Genomic DNA, 21642 nt, shown 5'->3' with positions numbered 1-21642 from the left:
ACAGCAGTGACATTCATGCTGAACACCATCATCTAAAGCCTAAATAAACAAGAAGTCAAGGCTGCATTGAGAAAAACTCTGGGTCTGAAGAAAGTTGTGATAACAAATAGGTAATTGAGGATCACAAAGTGCTTTTTCAAAAAGGTGCATAGTCTGTGAAAGAAAAAACAAAACCACTGTGCTCTTTCTGGCTGTCTTGAAACAAACTTTTAGAAACATAACTTTGTTTTAGAGTGTTCTCTACATTCACCACCATTCTTAATTGCAAACAGTGGTAAAGTACAATTACTATTAAATAAGTTTAGTAGATTAGTCCAGTACTTAAATATTTTGATCTGGGCAGAGTTTAAACCACATGCTAATGTCTCAGGGTCTTTGAAAGTTCTCTGTATCCTTTCTTAGCTATTTGGAGATCTTCCAAGAAATACTTCCAAGTGATCTCAGCTCATTTTGCTACAATTCCATATTCCTCAGTACATGTAAATTCATTTCACTGGACTGGAACTCCTAAGTAGTTCTCAGGGGAGTGAATTGTTAGACTCTGCTTTGTGTACCATTTGGTCAGTCCACATGTCAGATTTGGGCACCCAGCGCCTATGATTTTGGAACAGGAGTAATCATTCTTCCCTTTTATGATTTCTAACAGGGTGTTGGAAAAGAATTTCAGCCAGGTGATTCTCAAAATCAACATCATAGTTTCAGATAAACACAAACACACACACACACACACACACACACACACACAAACACATCTGCATGCATGCACACATTATAAAGGAAAATAAGTGAGTTTACAAGTGACAGAAGACTAATATAAAAGGTCAGCTAGTGTTAGAAAATTAGATACTGGTTGTTATTCCCCAATAAAATAAAATTAGAATCTTGGGTCTTTATGTGTATAATGAAAGAAAAATAGAATTCCATTTTGGTGTGCAGACAATATGGAAGATTTTAAAATATAAATTACAGTGATACTAAAACTAGAGTATTGTTTGAGTCATGAGTCACCCAAACATTAAGACACTGGTTATATTTTCCTCAGAAGTCTTGTTTTGAGTCTACTTAGAGGTAGGAAGGACCATTAAGGCCAAAGTTTTGGAAAAAAAATGAACGAGAAACTGAAAACAAAGCCTAAAATTTTGAAGAGACACACAGTCTTTTCATAGTATTTAAGTAATTCTTCTAAAACTTCTATTACTTTAAAAGGAAATCCAATAGAAAAATACATTAAAATATTTTTTAACTATCAAAGGAAAATAATTTAAAATAATTTCATTGCTCCCTAATGGGGCGATATTAAGATGCCAGGTGTCCACCTAGTGCTGAACTGAGACAAAAAAAGCAGGAAACAATTTTTGGTATCTGCATCAAGTACATACAATCTCAACCTAAAAAAGAAAAAAACGCTAGGCAAATCCAAAATCAGAGACATTCTACCAAAGTAATTATTTCTCTTCAAAGGTCTGGTCATAGAAGATAAAAATAGTAATGAATTATCACAGAATAGAATAACGTACAGTATGTAATAATTGAATGTCAATGGATTTCTGGATTGGATATGGGCATAGAATATAGAAAGTGTACAGTAGTACAAACATTGCTTTTATGATTTGGTCAACCTATTGTGGTACTTGTAATATGTTTTTTTTCAATTATCTAATTTTTGAGAATTAGTTATTAGATGGATTATGTAATATAAAATTCAGGAGTGGGGTACGATATAAAAGAGTATTGTTTCCTATCAATTAAATCTGATATTTTTCTGTATATTTTGACTTCTGCTTATTTTTTGTATTTATTCATTTTATTAATTTCTTTATGTCTCAAATGCTGCCCTCCTTCCTATTTTCCCCCTCAGAGTCCCTTACCTCAACCCCCATCCCTTTCACATTTCTTCTTTTAAAAAGACAAAACAACAGTAACTAAGGCATGTTTACTCCCTGAATAGCCATTCATTTGAACATGTATTAGAAAGTCTACAACATTGATAGTGCAGATATCAGAAATAGTTCCTAAAATGATCTTCAAAAATTATATATTCTCCAGTTATCAGCTATCAGCTATCAGGTATCAGCTTGACAAAACTGGAAGAATTCCAGAACATGAATATCCTTGTTCATATATACATAGAGAAAAATGATCAGACAACAAGAAAAACAGATAGCAGCATTCCTGGATTCAACAGAAGAGGACCTCAGTTCCTGTAATATATTCTGCATGAGTTTAGAGAGTCTATGAGCTAATACCTGAAAATAAACACCTACAATATCCAACAAAAACTAACCACAAACTGTAAACTTTAAAAAGTTAAACAAATATGTGGAAAGTATAATTTTGCAGCTATGTATGAGTATACTAAGGTATATTATATGTATATTAATAAAATTTAAATTTTATTACTGCAAATTTTTATTACAATTTTTTAAATAAATAGATTTAAAGTGACTCAGGTGATTGCTAACTTTTTCTGGCTTTGATTATTATGGATCAATACAATGTTTATTTGACTGTGATTATCACTTTGAATATTCACGTAAATCAAATGATTTCAACAAGGAACAGCTTAGTACTTTTTGTTGTACTTATGTAAGTGTATTACCTGCTTGTCTACATGTGAGACATATGCATGCCTTCTGCCCAGGAGGTTGAAGAGCATGTGAGATTCCGTGATGCTGAAATTACAGCCACCTGTAAGCTGTAACATGGGAGCTGGGGATTGGCCCTGGGTCCTCTGCAAGTACAGATAGTGCTATTAATCACCGAATCATTTCTTCATATTCAGCAAACGCCATTTTTTTTGTAAATATAGTGCCTAAGCTGCCTGTCTTCTGCATAGACCACTGTTGTCTCAAATGTGATAATTTAATATTAAATTCACAGAATTGCTTCTTACCTTCATATATATATATATATATATATATATATATATATATATTCTCACACAGACAACACATTCACACACACACACACACACACACACACAACTGCATCCTTCCTTCAAGTAGACCTAGTTATTTATATAGTTATTTGTTTATTTATGCACTTTACATACTGCACTCTGCCCCCCTCTAGTTCACACTTCTCACAATCTTTCTCCCAGCCCTTTCTCCTCTAAAGAGTTTCAGACCCCACAGGGTTATTCTTTCATGATGCATGTCCAGTCTCTGTGATGCTAGTCACATCCTCTGCCACAGAGTCCAGACACATCAGTCTAGATGGATAGGGGTGGGGAGGTTGAGGTCATATACAGAAAGAGACCTAGAGTTGGGGTAAGAATGTTGCCCATGAATCAATGTGTTTTTCCTTATTTGAGACTCACAGCCTCAGTGATATCCACCTGAAGAGCCCTCCTCCTGTAGCCAGAGAGCAACCAAAATGGAGTGATAGAGACACTAACTTTTGACCCAAAATGTATTCTGACCACAGGAAATGCAGGGTCTGTGCATAGAGCAGAGAGTGAGGAATGGTCATCCAATGGTTAGTACAGATTGAGAAGTCCCCCATGGATCAGCACCGATCCTTGACACTATTAATGACACTCTGCTATGCTTGCAGACAGGAGTCTAGTCTCAGAGACTTTACAAATCTGCTCACTCAGTCAGATGCAAAAACCCATTAGTCAAACCACAGTTGGAGCTTGGGGATTCTGATGGAAGAATAGAATGAAAAGGATTATGGCCTCTAAGGACATAGGCACTCCACAGTCTTTGTCTTCATGCTGATACCTAACAACTAGAATTGGAATTTCCCAAAACATATTGTCTGTTGATGGGATATCTGTTTCTTTAAAATTCATTTATTTACTTACTCACTTTACATCCAAAAATCGGTGCTCCGTCTTCATGGGATGGCAACACTCATTTTCGATGGCACCTGTAAAAAGACAAAGCTACACATTTGCTACCTATGTCCTGGGGGCTCAGGTTCTGTCCACTTTCACTCTCTGATTGGTAGTTCAGTCTTTGGCAGATCACAAGAATCACTGTGAGTTGACTCTATTGTTCTTCCTATGGAGTCCCTCATATCATCTGGGCCTCAATTCTTCACCTGTTTTTCTTTGTTTTTTTTTTAAGATTTCCCAAGCTCCAGCTAGTGTTTGGTCATGAATCTTTACACTTGTTTCTCTCAGCTGATGGGTGGAGTCACTCAGAGGACAGTTATGCTAGGAATCTGTCTACAATCACAATAGAGTGTCATTAATAGTGTCAGGGATCGGTGCTTGACCACGAGGTAGTTCTCAATCTATGCTAACCATTGGTTGGACGTTCCTTCCATGTCTGTTGTATCTATATTTGTCTCAGAAGATCTTGTAGGCTGTGTTCATTTTGGTTTGAACGTTTTGTGGGTGTGTTTTCTTCCATGTCACATCATTGGGAGTCATGCCTGGCTACAGAAATGGCAAATTAAGGTTCTGTATCTCTATTGCTAGAGTCACCCCAATAGACACCCTGGGGATTCGCCTTTTACCATTCTCTGGCAATTTCTAGAGATGTGCACCCCACACTTGTGATTTCCATTCCCTTTTCCCTGCAATCACTATACCTAATTCTTCCAAACTCACTATACTTAATTCCTCCTACATACTCCCTTCTCTACCTCCCCTTCTATTCAGTTTCCTCCCTCCCTCCATCCGCCTCAATATCTATTCTGCTGAATGCATTTTAAAGTCAATATTTAGGAAAAAACACTAAGTAAGTATAGGAAGTATTCCATAAGTACTTGTGGTGGAAGTTTAGGCAAGACATGAACATATATAATTTTATAGAGGCCAAAATTACAACATATATTGTTAGAAGAGACACTGTCTACATTATATTCAACATGAAGGAAAACCATTTATATATTCTTTTAAGTTATACAAGAGAATCTATTAAAAGTGTTACACACATCACACAACTTTATTACTTTGAAAACTCTCTTTATTGCAAATATTTACACAATGAAAAGTACAAAGGTTTAAACTCATGTGAGTGTACTTTGTTGTAAAGTTAAAGTTTATATATACGGTTTGATGACAACAACCATCTCAGATTCACAGGGGATAAATACATCAGGGAGTTCTCTATTACCTTACCTGTCTTCTTTCCTTTATTCCTGATGAAGACTCAACTCATCGGCAGCCCCTGCTGTGAGAGATAGATCATAAAATGCCTAACGGTCTACAACCCAGAGTACATCGATAGAAAAGATAAAAGACAACATCTCCAAATAGTATATGCAATCGAAACTTTCTTGTAGTTTTAAAAAAAAAATTCAAAGAACAAACCACATCCGAGGTTATAACCACATATTGGAAACGGTAGCTGTAGGAAGCATTCAGGGGATTTTAAACATCTGCACCTAAGATCGAAACTGCCTCCGTCAACATGAAGATTTATTCCTTTGGCAAGAAAGTCAGTCTTTCTCTTGACAGTTGTGCAGTCTGTCCTTCACTAGAGTGACGGCCATGCTATATGAATGTGTACAGATAAACACATACCGGTTTTCACATCTTCAAATAATTTCAAGAAGAACCTGAAAGAGAATATATAATGTTCCAGAGAAAAAATACAGGAATTTAAATTAGCCAGCATTAATATGTTGTTAAAATTTTCTGCCTACAATATTTTAATAATTTTGACTCTTCCTGCTATGAATGAAAAGATGGTTATGTAATGTCTACCAACCCCCAAAACCTGTAATATTGTGAAAACTGTCTTATTTCTCCATAACTTGGGTCTTTGGTCACCAACCTTCTCATTGCCTATCTAAATTCTGTTTCTCAAATAGATCAGAAGACTATGTGAGGGTGTCACTCTCATGTAGAAGACCAAGGAACTTTCTGTACTTGCATGTATTTGCTCTTGGGAACATGTAAATGAAACTTTCAGTTTCAAGAACTAAAACATGGCCGTCGAATGGGACACACATGGAAAATAATCTTCCTGCCATCAGTGAACATTAGCACACTGATAACAGCACAGACAATAAAATAATGTAATAATCCTGGAATAGTAATAATAATAATAATAATAATAATAATAATAATATAATGATGATTATTTTAATAATAATAATAATAATAATAATAGAATAATCCCCTCAAGGGATCACAGACTAAGTAAAGTAAATATTGAGACATGTTTTTCAAGGGTTATTTTACCCATGAAAGCTATTTTCACTAGGACAGACTCCTCATACATGAAAATCATTCAACCTTTCATGACTTCACAGAGAGATTTGAGAACCAGGGTGGTCTTTTCTTAGGACAGGAGAAAGATTTGCCAACTTTCCAAAAAGAAAAGCAAACCAGACAGTCTGTGTGAGGATGGTTAGCTTGTGCATGACTAACACACACACACACACATACACACACACACACACACACACACACATAAACACACATATCCACACACACAGACACACACACATACACACATACACACCAAGAGAGACACAGACAGACAAACAGACAGATACACACACACAGATACACACACATACACACACATAAACACACATACACACACATACACACAGAGAGACATACACACATACAAACACTCACACGCATAAAAATACACACAGAGAGACACAACACAGGAACACACATACACACACATAAACACACATACACACACATACACAGAGATAGACACACACAGATGCAAACACACACAAACACTCACACACATAAAAATACACACACAGACACACAGACAGACACATAGATACACAGACAGACACACAGATACACAGACACACACACAGACAAATAGACACATACACACACACACACACACACACACACACACACACACACAGACATCTCTGATTTATGCTTCTTAGAGTGTCCAGGTGCAAAAGGATGAAGTGGCCTCTGGAACTAGTCGGTCAACAGAATCTTGGTCTGCCTGCAAGTGAGTTGGGGGTTGCTCCAAGGTATTCAGTGTCACAGCTCTGTTAGAAGGTATTCAGGGACGCGCTGTGTGCATATATTTTACTCAGGTTGAACAAGGGCTACACAAACCTTGGAGAGCGGGAAGGGGTTTTCGGGTGGATTTACATCGATGGAGGCTTAAGGTACCAGAAGGGCTCATTTGCTTGAGCTTTTATAATCTTTTTATAATCTCTGTCCCAGCATCGGTCTCTTATTCAGGGATCTCCATTTGACCTCCTCAGAAACCGACTCCACTGAATGTGCCCCATCCCAAAACCTGAGGTTCCACTTGCTTGATTTCAAAAGATTGAAGGTTCGGACTCTGCGTTCTCTATCAGATTAAATACTCGGGAGGTTGTTCTCTAGACGCCATGAACTAACAAGTGCATCCATTGAGTTTCTTCATTAACTCATATGTCCCCTAATTCTGGCCGGTTCTCTCTGCACAGCGCTATCCCTCCATCTTCCCCACCAACCTTCAGCTCCTGTCTCAGTCGTCCGAACTTCAATCACAGAATCTGTTACAGTTTTCCTTTCAGAGAGGTTGATGCTTTCCCTCTCACCGGCCTTCTCCTTTCCTTTGTCCTCTCTCCATTTGTGGATTGTAGATAGAATATGATTTGCCTCACACCTGATACCATCCATAGGTAAACACGCGCCATGTTTGTGTCTCTAGGTCTCAGCTCGCTCTCGGGCTGTTTTTTTTTTTTTTTTGTTTTTGTTTTTGTTTTTGTTTTTTTCTAGTTTCAACTATTTTCCATGAAGCTTCATGATATCATGACCCCATCCCCATGAGGATATGCCCCACTCCCATGATGTCATGCCCCACCTACACGATGTCATGAGCCACACCCATGATGTCACGCCACCATCCCCGTGATGTCATGCCTGTGCCCCTTGCAAGAATGGTTGTATATATTCACCAGGTAACATTCTGAATGCTGCACTGTCACCACACTCCTCCAGGCTCCCACCATTTACAGTCCCTCTTTCTATCCTCTCCCCATCTTCTCTGAGCGAGTGGAGTGCCCTAATGGGTGCACCCTCTCCCCTGGCACATCAAGTCTTTGCAGGGTTAGATTCATCATCTCCCACCAGGTCCTGAAAACGAAGCTCGAGTAGGAGAACAGGATCCAAAGACAGGCGACGGGTTTAGTGAACCCTCGTGAAGACCATTGTGCTCCTCTGCCTCTTTCAGTCCTTTCCTCAGCTCTTTGGTTAGACTCTCTGAGCTCTATCCGATCTTTGGCCGTGCACCTCTGCTTCTGTGTCAGTCGGCTGCTCGGTGGAGCCTTGCAGAGAACAATAATGCTATCCTCCCGTCTGCAAACATGTCAGTGTTTGAGGTTTGCCCGTAGGATAAGTCTCACATCCGGCTACTTATCCTTTGTCCATTCCCTCATTTCTCTTCCATCTCTGTACCTGTGTCTCTTATAGAGAGGGCAATTTCTGTGTCAAAATTTTGGGGGTGGCTTTGTGTCCTTATCCTTCCACTTTTGGTCCTCTGTGGCTATGGAAAGTGACCATTTCAGTATTTGTATCCCCACTGCTCCGAGTCTCAACTAAAGTCACCCTCATACACGCTAGGGTAGCCTCACCAATCCCAGATTGCAGGCAAATCTTAGAGATAGCACCCACCCTGGACAGTCACTGATTTCTCTTTATTCTCTTGGCCCTCTGTCCCTCTTGCTCGTCTCTCTCAAGAAATGATTCTCAAACCCCATTTCCCGTCCCATCCCCTCAGCCACCCATTCCTTTCCTTCCATCTGCCTCCTCTCATTATTTTATTCCTCCTTCTGAGTGAAATTCAATAATTTTTCTTGGGTCTTTCTTCTTGTTTAGCCTCTTTGGTTCCTTAGATCTTAGTGTTTGAATTCTGTACTTTATGGCTAATACCCTCTTTTAAGTGAGTATGTACATGTTATTTTGGGACTCAGTTACCTCATTCAGAACAATACTTTCTCATTCCATCTACTCCACTGCATCTTCACAATGTCCTTATTTTTCATAACTGTGTAGTATTCCATAGTGTAAATGAACCACATTTTCTGTAGCCATTCTTTGGTTGAGGGGCTTCTGGGTTATTTCTATTTTCTGCTCATTATGAAGAAAGCAGTTAGAACGTTATGGAGCACATGTCCTTGCGGTATGGCAGAGGTTTTTTCAGATATAAGGCCAGGAGTAGTATAGCTGGGTCTTTAGGAAGAATATCCCCCATTTTCTCAGAATACACTGGATAGATATGCAAAGTCATTATTCGAATTTGATCTTCCCCCAGCAAATGTTATTTGTATCCTGATATTTATCTGCTTCCTCAAAGGAGGTTGCCCCTGACTAGTCCTCTTTCATGGATTAAGGAGATCGCATATGAACCTTCTGTCCCTTTTAACTGTTCTTTAAATGTTAAAGCCTATGACAGTGAGCCAGAGGGGAAAGTTGATACTGGAGTACTGAGGGTGTGGTTAGGTAGAGAGTCAGAAGAGGGTAAGAGAGGTATAGTTTATTACTATATAATAATTTAATATACTAACATAATATATTAGTATCAATTATATTTTATTATGATATAAATATATAATAATATAATGTATTAATAAAATATGACTATATTATTTATTTTAATAATAATATTCTTTAATATGTTAATATAGTATATTATTAATTATATTATTATAATGATTGTACATATCACTTTAATATATTAATTTATTATAATAATATTTTATATATGTGTATAAATATGTATATATATATGTATTTATATATAATATAAATATATATGTGTATATATATATACTGCATGGTATGCAACATCCACAAAGTTAACTAAAGGTGGAGCTCGCACGTTATTGTGAAATGCTGAGGGCAGAATATTTTTATTTTTCAGTTCAGTTTGCTTATATAGTGGATCACTTTGATGGGTTTTCATAGATTGATCCACTCCTGCAGCCTCAGGAGGTAGCCTACATGATGGCACTGAATGGCGGTTTTGATATGCCCTTGGATTTTATTTTTGAGCATTTTACCTAGTATTTTTTCCACCAATGTTGGTAAGGGAAATTCTCCTGAAATTCTTTCTTTGTTGTGTCGTTTGTGATTTATGTGTCAGGGCGAAACTGGTGTCATGGAATCATTTTGGCGTTTTCCTCCTGTTTCTGTTTTTTTGGTGTAGGTTGAGAATTCTTTGAAAACCTGGTAGGAGTCTGCACTCAAACAATCTGGCCCTTGAGCTCTTTCAGTAGGGAAACTTAATTACTGTTTGTGTCTCATTAGGTGTTGTAGAGCTATTTACAGAGTTTATCTTACCTAAATTTACCTGTGGTCAGTGCAATCAGTCTACACAATCATCCACTTTAAAGTGAGAACTAATGATTATGTGACTTTCATCATTGTACATTGATACGGCTCCCTGTTCATTTCTGAATTTGTTATTTGGATGCTCTCTCCTCCTATTACATTATCTGTCTGAGGATTTGTCTGTCGGATTGATGTTCCCAAGGAACCAGCTCTTGTTTTTTTGTTTTTTTGTTTTTTTGTTTTTTTTTTTTTTTTGTTTTTTTGATCTTTGTATTCTCTTTGTTTCTGATGGATCACTCTCACCCTGAGTCTGATCATTTCTTGCTGTCTCCTCCTTTAATATGTATTTGCTTCTTTTTATTTTAGAGATCTAGGGTGTGCTGGGAAGTTGCTAGTGTGGGGTCTCTCTTTATAAAAGCACCCTGTGCTGCATATGCAGGTAAGTTTGGAGAAGTTGTGCCTTCATTTTCATTAAATTCTAGGAGCACTTTTTGTTTTTCATCTCTTCCGTGAACTGGTGGATCTTAAGTTGCCAGCTATTGAATTTCAATGAGTTTATACACTTTTTCTTATTGTTGAAGTCCAGTTTTAATCCATGGTGATCTGAAAAGATCCAATGGTTAGTGCAGTATTTCTGTATCCATTGTGGCTTCTTTAGAGTGGGAGAACATGTTCATTTTAGGATAAGGTTCCATGAGGTACTGAAAAGAGAGTGTGTACTTTTGTGTTTGTGTGAACTATTCTGTAGATATCAGTGAGGTCAATTTTATTGAACCCCGTGTTTGTTAAATCATTTATTTATTTATTTATTTTTAATTTCTGTCTCAATGGCCTGCCTTTGGTGAGATGGGACATTGATGTCACCCACTATTAATGTGTGAGGTTCGATGTGATATTTACGCTTTAGCAATATTTCTCTCACCAATATTTCTGCTTTTTGTCTTTGGCCTATAGACATCCAGAATTGAGATGTCATTTTGGTGGATTTTTCCTCTGATGCATATGAAGTATCCTTCCCCGTCTCTTTTGATTACTTTTGGTAGAAAGTCTGATTTGCTGGATGTTAGAATGGCTACACCATCTTGTTTCTTGTGTCCATTAGGTTCGAAATCTTTTCCAACCCCTTGGTCTGAGGTTGTGTCTATCTTGGTTGCTGGATTGTGTTTCTTGAGTGCAACAGAAGGATAGATCCTGATTTTAAATCCATTGTGTTAGCCTGTGTCCTTTTACTGTTGAGTAGAGGACATTAATGCTTAAAGTTATTAATGAGATATTGCGGGAGCAGGTTTTTTTTTTTTTTTTTTTTTTTTTTTTGCTTGCATGTTTTTTTGGTTCTTGTGTTTTCGATTAGGATGTTTGAGTATGTATGTGAGTATTACATCTGTTCAGTAGGGTGCATGATTTTTTTTGTTTGTATTTTTTTTGTTTTTTTGGGGAGCTATTGGAGTATGCATGTGAATGTGAGATCCTTTCTGTAGGTTATGCTGTGTAATTATTAATTTCTAGGGGGAGGCAGAGATGTTTCAATTTCTGAAAATCCATCAATATAATTCACTATATAATGAAACTGAAAGAGAAAAATCACATGATAATCTCATTAGATATTTAAAAAGCTTGCAAAAATATTCCAACCCACCTTCATGTTAAAAGGGTGAGAGCAATCAGGGATACGAGTCCTATGCAGAAACATAATAGAGGCAATGGACAGCAGGCCGGTACCCAGCTTCAACCTAAATGGAAAGAAATGTAAAGCAATTCCATTAAAGACAAGGACAATGTAAGGCTGCACACTCTCCCTAATTAGTATAATATTTGAAATTATATCTAGGGTAAAAGCATAGTTCAAATTTGGTTCTGAAATGGAGTATTGCCAAGGCCTGTGAAGGAGGAATGGCACAGAGCTTTAGAAATCCTGGGGTATGGCCCACTCTTCAGCACAGTCTCGTTGGACCTTGGTGAGTCATGAACCCCACGAGGATTTCAGGCAGAGTGGTGCTCAGTTATTGCACTCATCCTCTCTTAATCTAAGAAGTGCATGAAAATCCTCATGGAGCTTTCTACCACTCAGAGGGCAGTGCCATTGGCATTTGCAATAAGAGTGATACAGGTCTTTTAGCAATTGCCTCTGGGGTAGATCATTGCTTCTATCATTGCCCGAGGAAATGTAGAATGATTAGCGAGGACCACAACCCATTAAAAGCTTTTGGAAAAATAAAATTGTTTGTGAAGCTGGCTAAGATCTTTTCCGTACTGACTCTGATATAAAAAACAATGTATGGAACAATTTGTAGTTCGGAAAGGCTGGGATCTTTTAAGGTCAGGGATCAAGAACTATGGCGGCACAGGCTAATGGTGTGACTGTCACAAATGCTGGACTGTTGATGACTGCTTTCTGAACCAGTTTTACCCTCAGCTTCCTGATAGGATTTAATAAGGTTTGCCAATCACAGATGTGCATTCTGATCATTTAAAGCAGATATAACATTTTTATACAGATGTTTAGATTTCTGTTTCTAAAAGATTCTTACAAGTCTCCTTTTAAGGATAAATAATACAATACTTTACCATTTCTCTGTGAATTCAAATTGCTTACTTATGAAGTTATGTTGACCTTGGGAGCAATTTGTTTTCTTTAGGTGTACTATATAATGTTTGTTCTAATACAGTACTGGGTATCACTTTTTTCATCACTAAGCAAGAGAAGAAAACTAGAATATGATCACATTTGTAATACAATATTCAATAAATTAAAGGTCTATAGAGAAAATACTGCCCGTTGCGAAACAGAGAAAACCTAGAAAATTGAACTGTATGTCACAGGAATAATCCTGGGAGTATAAATATTATCTAGAAGAATCACCTCCACTCCATCTTCCTAAATCTTTTCTACCCGTGACATGCCCCTGACTAACTTTCACCATTCAGAGCATGTAACCACTAATGAAGAAAAGAGAAGTATCTAACTTTATAGAGAGATGGAGTACGTAAATGTTTCCACTGTGACCCAAGAGACTCTCCTGGAAAAGGCACTCTTGAAACTGGTCAATGTAAGGAAAGCTGTTCAGCATGTAGGCCATGGGTGTTCTAAGAGACATTATCATTAGGCCATCTCTGAAAAATCTCTTGTAACCTAGAGAGCCCTAGCTCCTTTTGTGAGGTCACAAGTGTTGTCCTGATAGCATCTGCCTCTCAGATATTTCTTCAGTACCCCTAGAGCTTACTAATTGGCCTTTAATTCAGAATAAACAGACATTTTTGAAGGGAGAACAAAGAGGATGAAGAAATCAGAGATGTTCAAAGAAAGCTTCCCTTCTGTTTTGGTATCAAAAAGGAAGAATTACCTGGTCCATTTGAGAGCTCAGTGAGTCCGAGGTAGGTGTTTAGTGGGTTCCCTGAAGAGACAGCCTTCATCTCAGCTTTCCACATATGGGAATGAGGACATGGGAGCCTCTCAAAATCATCTGGACTTACCTGTTCTTATGGTTCCTGGAAGTCAGAGAGTTTATATCATTCATTTCTTTATTCCAAAAGCCAAGGGATGGAAAGGGCACAGTTGTTTTCCTGAGAGTGCATGTCCTTTATTCTTTTTGACAAGAAGAAAAGGGACTTAAAGAACAAGGGAAGGACAAGTTTTGTAACCCTAGCTCTGTGTAAACTCCTCCATGCTTTAGATTCCTATAGTGCAGTTTGTGCCTGACCCTGATATCTGGGATAGAGAAGAGCTTCTATTTTAAACATCATCATCTCAGTCCTTCAACTATTATTTCTATGACTGTCATTACCTGATAGTGACTCATTAGATTTCTGAGTCAATAGCTGTAACTAGCTGGTAGTTTTCTTTACTTTTATTTCTTATATCTTTTATTTTTTACAAATTTTATTTCTTTTTTTAAAATGTATATTTATATATTTATATTTAAAATACTGTTTCCTTTTAGAATTTCCTCCCGTACGATCCCTAACAGGTCCCTCTCCACTTCTTCTATAAACCATCCCATTACTGTCCCTTCACATTCCCTTTAAATGCAAGTCAAACCAAGGGAGGACCAAGGGCTTAACCTTCCTTTGGTGCCCAACAAGGCCATCCTCTACTACAAATGCAGTTGGAGCCTTAGGTCTTTCCATTTTCCACCTTTGAATATTGGTCTCGTACCAGAAAGATCTGGTTCATTGGCATTTTTGTTCTTATGGGTTGAAACCCTTTTCAGCTCTTATTATCCTTTCTCAGAATCTACCAACTGGAACTCCATTTCCAGTTTACTGGTTTGCCATTGACATTCACTTTTGTATTTGACATGCTCTAGCTTTGTCTCTCAGGAAATATCTATATCTGTTTCCTGGCAGAATGCATTTCTTAGCTTCATCAATGTTATCCAGTTTTGGTGGTTGAATATATATATATATATATATATATATATATATATATATATATATATATATATACTTTAGGTGCTTCCTACACCTATTAGGTTAGGTGGAATGATTACATGGATTCTGCACAACTAGGTCAAGAATGTAGAGTTTGCAAATGAATATATCAAAGAGACTCCCTCCTGTACTTATGAAGGTATTGAGTTGAGGTTTCACTGTTCCTCAAGTCTTTCTTCCCCCTGCCCATGCTCCTGTTTCTTATATATGACATTAAGGAAGAATCATGGCAACACATCTAAAACCTTCAAGTCTGGCCATGGGAACACAGGAAGTAGATAGTGTAGTACAGATATCAAATGTGAATAGAGAAAAGAATTGTATACTCCATGTGGTCCTTTGCTTTATTGATGTTGGTAATTTTTGAATAACATAAGGATTTGGGAATTTATAATTGAAGTAGGTACACCATAATTACACTGTTATTCTCAGTCTATAGATGGGCCCACTTTGTTTCCAAAATCATAGCAGAGAATGGAATTTGAAAACAGAATTTTTGAGTACATATTCAGGAATATTTATAATGTCCCCTATGAAGGAATGTACAATAGGAAAGTGAAATACAATGTTCATTCAACGAAAGGTGTGTAGGTAAAGTACTGGCCTTTATAAAATTAAGAAAACCTAGAAAATTGAACTGTATGTCACAGGAATTGACCTGGGAATAAAAATATTATCCAGAAGAATCTCCTCCACTCCAAGTTCCTAAATAATTTCTATCCATGCCATGCCCCTGACTCATTTTCTCCATTCAGAAGTCACTAGCTTTAGAGAGATGGAGAACGAAAGTTTCCACTGTGTCACAGGAGACATACCTAAATTGGCACCCTCAAAACTGGTTAATGTAAGGAAAGCTGTTTAGAGTCAGGCCATGGCAGTTCTCAGTGACAATATCATTAGGCTCTCCCTGAAAAATCTCTTGTATCCTTGAGAGCACTAGCTTCTTCTGTGATGTAATAAGTGTTGTCCTGACTGCAAATGCCTCTCAGATATTACTTCAGTACCTATAGGTTTTACTAATTGGCCTCAAATTCAGGGGAAACAGTCATTAGGGAGGGAGAACAAAGACGATGAAGAAATCAGAGATGGGGAGAACGAAGCTGGTCTTCTGTCTTGGTATAAAAGAAGGAAGAAATACATCATCCCTGAGAAATCTCACTGAAGCCTTGGTAGGAGTGGAATATGTAAGTTGAAGAGATAGAATTGATCTGATCCTTCCACACATGGGATCAGGAGCTGGGAGCCTCTTAGAAGAATCTGGACTTCCCTGCTTCTAATGGTTCCTGGAAGTCAGAGAGTTTATATCATTAATTTCTTTCTCCCAAAAGCCAGGTGTTTGGAAGGACACTGTTCTTTTCCTTAGAGCTCATGGATTTTTGTTCTTATTGCCCAGAAGAAAATGGTCCTAAGGAAGAAGTGAAAAATAAGTATACTTTCCTCAGCTCAGAGTAAACTCCTCAATTATTTGGATACTTATAGAGCAGTAAGTGTCTGATACTGGTATTTGGGAGAGAGAAGTGCTCCAAATTTGATCTTCATCATCTCAATCTTTCCACTAGTATTATTCTGACTATAAATCCCTGACAGGAACCCTTTGGATTACTGACTCAATAGGTCTGATTAGCTGCTAATTATCTTTTGTTTTTTTTTTCCTTTTATTTTTAGCAAATTTTATACCTGTTTTTTTTTTTTGGTTCTTTTTTTCGGAGCTGGGGACCGAACCCAGGGCTTTGCGCTTCCTAGGTAAGCGCTCTACCACTGAGCTAAATCCCCAGCCCCGTATATACCTTTTTTAATTGGATATTTCTATATTTACATTTCAAATGTTATTTCCTTTCCCAGTTTCCTGTCCTTAATATTCCTAGCTGGTCCCCTTATCCTTATCTATAACCTTTACTGTGCTTTGACATTCCCTTTAACTAGGGAGAACCAAGGGCTTCTCCTTCCATTGATGATCAACATCGCCTTACTATGCCACATATGCAGTTGGAGCCACAGGTCTGTACATAAACAGTCATGGAATATTGGTTCAATACCAGAAAGCCCTGGTTAATTGAACTTGTTGTTCTTATGGGGGTTGAAAGCCCATTCAGCTCTTGTAATCCTTTCTCAACATCTACAAACAAGGGGTCTGTATTCAGTTCTCTGGTTTGCCACCAGCAATCACTTCTGTATTTGACATGCTCTAGCTGTGTCTCTCATGAAAGATCTAAAACCATTTATTGGCAGAATGCAATTTTATCTTCATCAATCTTATCTAGTTTTTGTGCCTGATATATATATATATATATATATATATATATATATATATATATATATATGTATATGTATATATATACACATATATATATACATACATACATATATATAAGTGAATACATACATACATATATATATATAAGTGAATACATACACACACATATATACATATATATACATATATACATATATACATATATATACATTTATATACATACATATACATATATATATATATATATATACAATTTTGGTGGATCCTACAACTAGGAATTTTGGTTTAATATTTGGATGGATTCTGCATAACAAGGTGAAGACTATAGGATCCACAAGTGACAATTGCAAATAGACTCCCTCCTGTTTTTTATAACCTATTGAATTTGAGGTTTCATTGGACCACAAGCCATTCCTATCACTGCCCATCACTCAGAAACTGATGTGTGGCCTGAAGAAAGAATCATGGTAAAACATCCAAAACCCTCAAGACTATCCCTGGGAACACAAGAAGGTAGATATTAGAGGACTGATATCTAATAGAACTTCAGAACCACATTCTTTACTCCATGTTGTCCTTTGCTTTACTGATGTCTTGTAATTAATGGATAAAATATGGATTTGGGAGTTGATCATTAGAAGTAGGTACACAATATTTCCACTCTTATATTCACTCTATAGCTGAGCCACGTTTGATACCAAATTCATTGCAAAAAATGGAATTTGAAAAATGAAATTTTGAGTACACATGCAGGAACATATATAATGTCCCCTGTAAATGAATTTACAATCAGAAAATATAAAACAATATTCACTCAATTAAAGTTCTGTAGGGAAAATACTGGCACCAGCGAAACAGGGAAAACCTAGGGGATTGAACTTTATGTCACAGGATTTGACCGGAGAATAAAATTAATCTCGAGAAGAATATCTTTCCTTCTGTGTTCCTAGATCTTTTCTACCCATGACAAGCCCCTGACTAACTTTCTTCATTCAGAGCATGTAATCACTAATAAAGCAGAGAGAAGTCTCTAGCTGTACAGAGATGTAGCATGTAAATATTTCTACTGTGTCACAGGAGACACTACTGGAAAGTGCACAACCAAATCTGGTCAATGCAAGGAAGCTCTTGAGCAGGTAGGCTATGGCAGTTCCATCATCATTAGGCCCTCCTTGAAAATTCAATTGTGTCCTGGAGAGCCGTAGCTTCTTCTGTGATATCCAAGTTTTGTTTTGACAGCAACTACCTCCTTCCATATGTCTATGGTTTAGTAATTGGCATCTAATTCAGAGTAAAGAGCGATTTGGGAGAGAGAACAAATAGGAAGAAGGGATCAGAGATGGGGATGAGGAAGCTGGCCTCTTGTCTTGGTATAAAAGTAAAGAAGAAATAAGTGGTTTTTGGAAAACACCCTGAGCAGATGGCTTTAGTTCTTTTGTTCTTCTATGGGTTAACCGAGCTCTTGGAGAAGTTGGTGAACATCCTAAAGACCTTTTGGCAGATGGTAAAGTTTCTAGACACCCCTTTTTGTATTTCAATGATCCTAGGGATTGTATGACTAAAGGTAATTGTTTTCTAGGACGAGTGCTAGAGCAAGATAGATTTTTAGGTGCTTTAAAAGACATGGAATTTTTCTGATATACTTGGACTAATGGCACAAGGTCTAAATGATTTTTTTTCGATGTGGACTTTCCCTCAGACCTTCGGTAATATAAAAAAAAAGCGTTTTATATGTTTGAAGTCTAATTTGCACAATGACAAACCACTTTGAGCATGGAGAACACTTTCTGGAGCCCTAGAGAGGAGTGAAGAAATTCTCTGAAACCCTAGGGTAGACGGTGAACATGCCTTTTTTGTAGAAGGAGGAGTTACTTGAGCATCTTGGGACAATATGGAATGTCCAGCAAGTCCTTTCAAGGAATGGCATCTTTGCACAATTCCTTCATATTTTTTGGAAATTCCATGGCCCTTTGGACAGATGGAGAATGTTAGGACTCACCTGAGGAGAAAATGTAGCTTTTGCTGTCTCTTTGGCTGCAGAAGATGGCACAAGATCCCTTTTGGCAGAAGGGGGATGTTTGAAACTATCTTCTTTAGAGGAAATTTCTCAAGACTACATCAGAAGGATCAAATCTTAACCTTTTTTTTTATAGAAACTGGATGCCTGTGGTCCACTTTGGTAGAGGGAGAATGTCGCCTCTTTATCCCCAGAGTGGACATGTTAAATAAATCTACTTAGGTATATGGGGATAGTTCTAAAACATGCTGTTCAGATGCAGTAGATCCTAAGACATCCTTCTCAGATGAGGAAGGTCTTAATGTACCGTGTATACGTGTAGAATCCTTACTGTGATATCAGAATGGAGGGTATGTATTAGAGCTACCTCTGAAAATGTGACCTCTCCCTGAGCATCATAGACATATTCTAGATATTGTTTTGTAACTGTGGAAGTTCCAAGAGAAATTTCTTCTGCTGGAGAAGTGGAAACTGACTTTCCTATAGAAGTGTCAGGTTCCCTAGCCTGCTTGAGAGGTAAAACAGGCTCCAAAGCCCCTTCAGAAGATTAGGTAAAATCCAGAGCTTTTGAGGTATTTGGCAGATGTTCTGGGTCTGCTTGTGGGTATAAAGAAGGAATGGCAATCCTTTCTGAATATTTGGAAGAGTGTGTAGCATCTTCTGTAGTTGGGGAAGATGGCTGATTTTGAGGAGATAAGGAAGTTCCTATAGCCTACTGTGGAATTTGTGGAGGTCGTATTCATTCTTTTACACTAATGGAATACAAGGAATCCCTTTCCTCAGTTGTCGAGGATGCTACAGACTCTGGTGTTCGCATTTCATGGTTCACATATGGTTGGGTCCATAAACTTCTCTACAGATGGAATCTGTCCTAGAATATCTTTTGTATATGTGTCACATCCACAAGACATTTCTAAAGATGTGGCTATGGGTAGACCTCCTTTTGTAGAAGTTTCTTGTCCCACAGTCTCTTTATGAGATAGAGTAATACTCAGAGAATACTGCTCAGTTTTGGGAAGTTCTAGCATCTCTGATGTATATGTGGAAAATTTTGGAGCCTCTGCTTTCAGGACAGAACGACTTAGAGTCCCCTGAGGAGGTAGGGGATATTTTATCTTCTCTGCACATTGTATAAATATGGAGTCTGCATGGCTCATTGACAGTGTGTTTTGATAAACTTGGCTTTTTGGGGCCTAATGGGATGTCAGGAGGGTCCCTTCAGTGGTAGACGATATTTGAATAATTCTCTATTATATAGGGACATTTGAAGTAGTGGGGGATATGGTGAGGCTGCTAGAACATATTTTTTATGTGCAGAAGGCACAGGAGTTCCATCGGTGGATTCAGAAATTTCTACCACATCTTGCGTGGGTGTGGAACTCTCAAGAGCCCCTTCTGAAACTGTCAATGGTCCTTGATCTAATGGTGTACATGCAGAAAATTTTGTCTCTTCTTGGGCTGGTATGTGTGTTATGAGGTTCACTTGGGTATTTGTAATTGTATTTTGTACGCCTTGGATCATAAGTGATGATTTAAGCGCATTTTTAATAGTGGAGGACTTTGAATGTCCTCTTGGCTTAATAGGGTAGTTCTGCAATCCGCTTTGTCAGCAGAATCAGGTTTCAAACTCATTTTATCCGAAGCAGATTTCATAAGCACGTTGGTGGAGATAGGGCACATCTTTGACTGTCTTTGTGAATGGACAGAGCTCTCTGCCCTGCTTTGGCAGCTGGCAAAGGAATTACAGTCTCTTCTGGAGAAGGGGCAGGACTTATTCCACTTGTGGAATATGAGAAATCACTGAGATTACCTTTAAGAGAAGAAGATTTCCAGCCCTTTTTTTTCTGATTGGGCCTGTTGTACCTCCCCTTAACCAGAGGCGTCTTCTCAAACAAAATTTGGAGGAGAACTGGAAAGACTGAGGACCTGTAAGATAGGGAGTGAACATTTGAAATCCTTTGGAAAGTCTGTGGGACAAGAGCTGAACACCCAGAAGAGTGTGCAATACTGAGACCTCAGCGAGGAGACCCTGCTACTTCTTCCCACATGTGCTCAGATCCCTAGCCCAAAAGGAAACTGCATAGTGCCACTGGATACATGAATATAGGAGCAGTCAATCTGCAGGAGCCCTGCAGTCCAAACTGCAGCTGAATCTGAACTTGTCCAAACAGTATTCTACACCCAAATGTCATGAGGGGTGGGGAAGTATTACACTGTCAGAGGGGCAGAAACCCGTGAGAACTCTGCTCAAATTCCTGACTCAAGAAAAAAACACCTAGCTCCATCTGGGCCTCCTGTGCATAGGAACCTAGGAGCAGTAGGGTCAAGAAACTTCTGGTTGCAGCCCTTATGGAAAGCTGAAAGTCAGCCCAACAAGTGAGTTCAGGCCTGAGAGAAGAGGTGATTCCAACTTTTCTGCTTGAAGCGAGCTCACTGGTTGACTCAGGACATGCAAAGGCAGAACTCCTCTGGGATCAGGCATTTCCAGTTTCTAGCTGGCTCCTGAACCTTGCTGATTCCAGCACAAAGCTCCCTTCTCCTAGAAACTGTGGGAGAGAGAGCTGATCACCCAGGAGTGTGGGCAGTACTGAGCATACAATGCACACAGACTACCACTTCTGCCCACAATTACCCACATCTCTGGCCCAAGACAAAATTGCATAGTGACTCTGGAATAGAGGAGGAGTAAATCTACTGGAGCACCATGTTCCAGACTGTGCCTGGATC

At 38.2% G+C, this 21642-nt stretch overlaps 1 long non-coding RNA gene across 2 annotated transcripts in view; it reads left to right on the top strand.

Annotated features, from left to right (window-relative positions):
• Positions 1-13394: 13394 nt before the first annotated feature.
• Positions 13395-21642, top strand: part of LOC134484657 (uncharacterized) — a 28394-nt gene continuing 20146 nt past the window's right edge. Inside the window, exon 1 of one of the 2 annotated variants that reach the window (XR_010062244.1) lies at positions 13395-13588. This is a non-coding gene — a long non-coding RNA (uncharacterized LOC134484657). Of the gene's footprint in view, positions 13589-14730; positions 15829-21642 lie in introns of those variants that run through there. The other variant, XR_010062243.1, reaches the window with a different exon arrangement.

The sequence above is a fragment of the Rattus norvegicus genome (genome assembly GCF_036323735.1).
Source record: "Rattus norvegicus strain BN/NHsdMcwi chromosome Y unlocalized genomic scaffold, GRCr8 chrY_unlocalized_24, whole genome shotgun sequence".
In the NCBI taxonomy this organism is placed as follows: Eukaryota; Metazoa; Chordata; class Mammalia; order Rodentia; family Muridae; genus Rattus; species Rattus norvegicus.
Note: the sequence above shows the minus strand (reverse complement) of the source record. Positions and strands in the feature narration are given on the sequence as shown.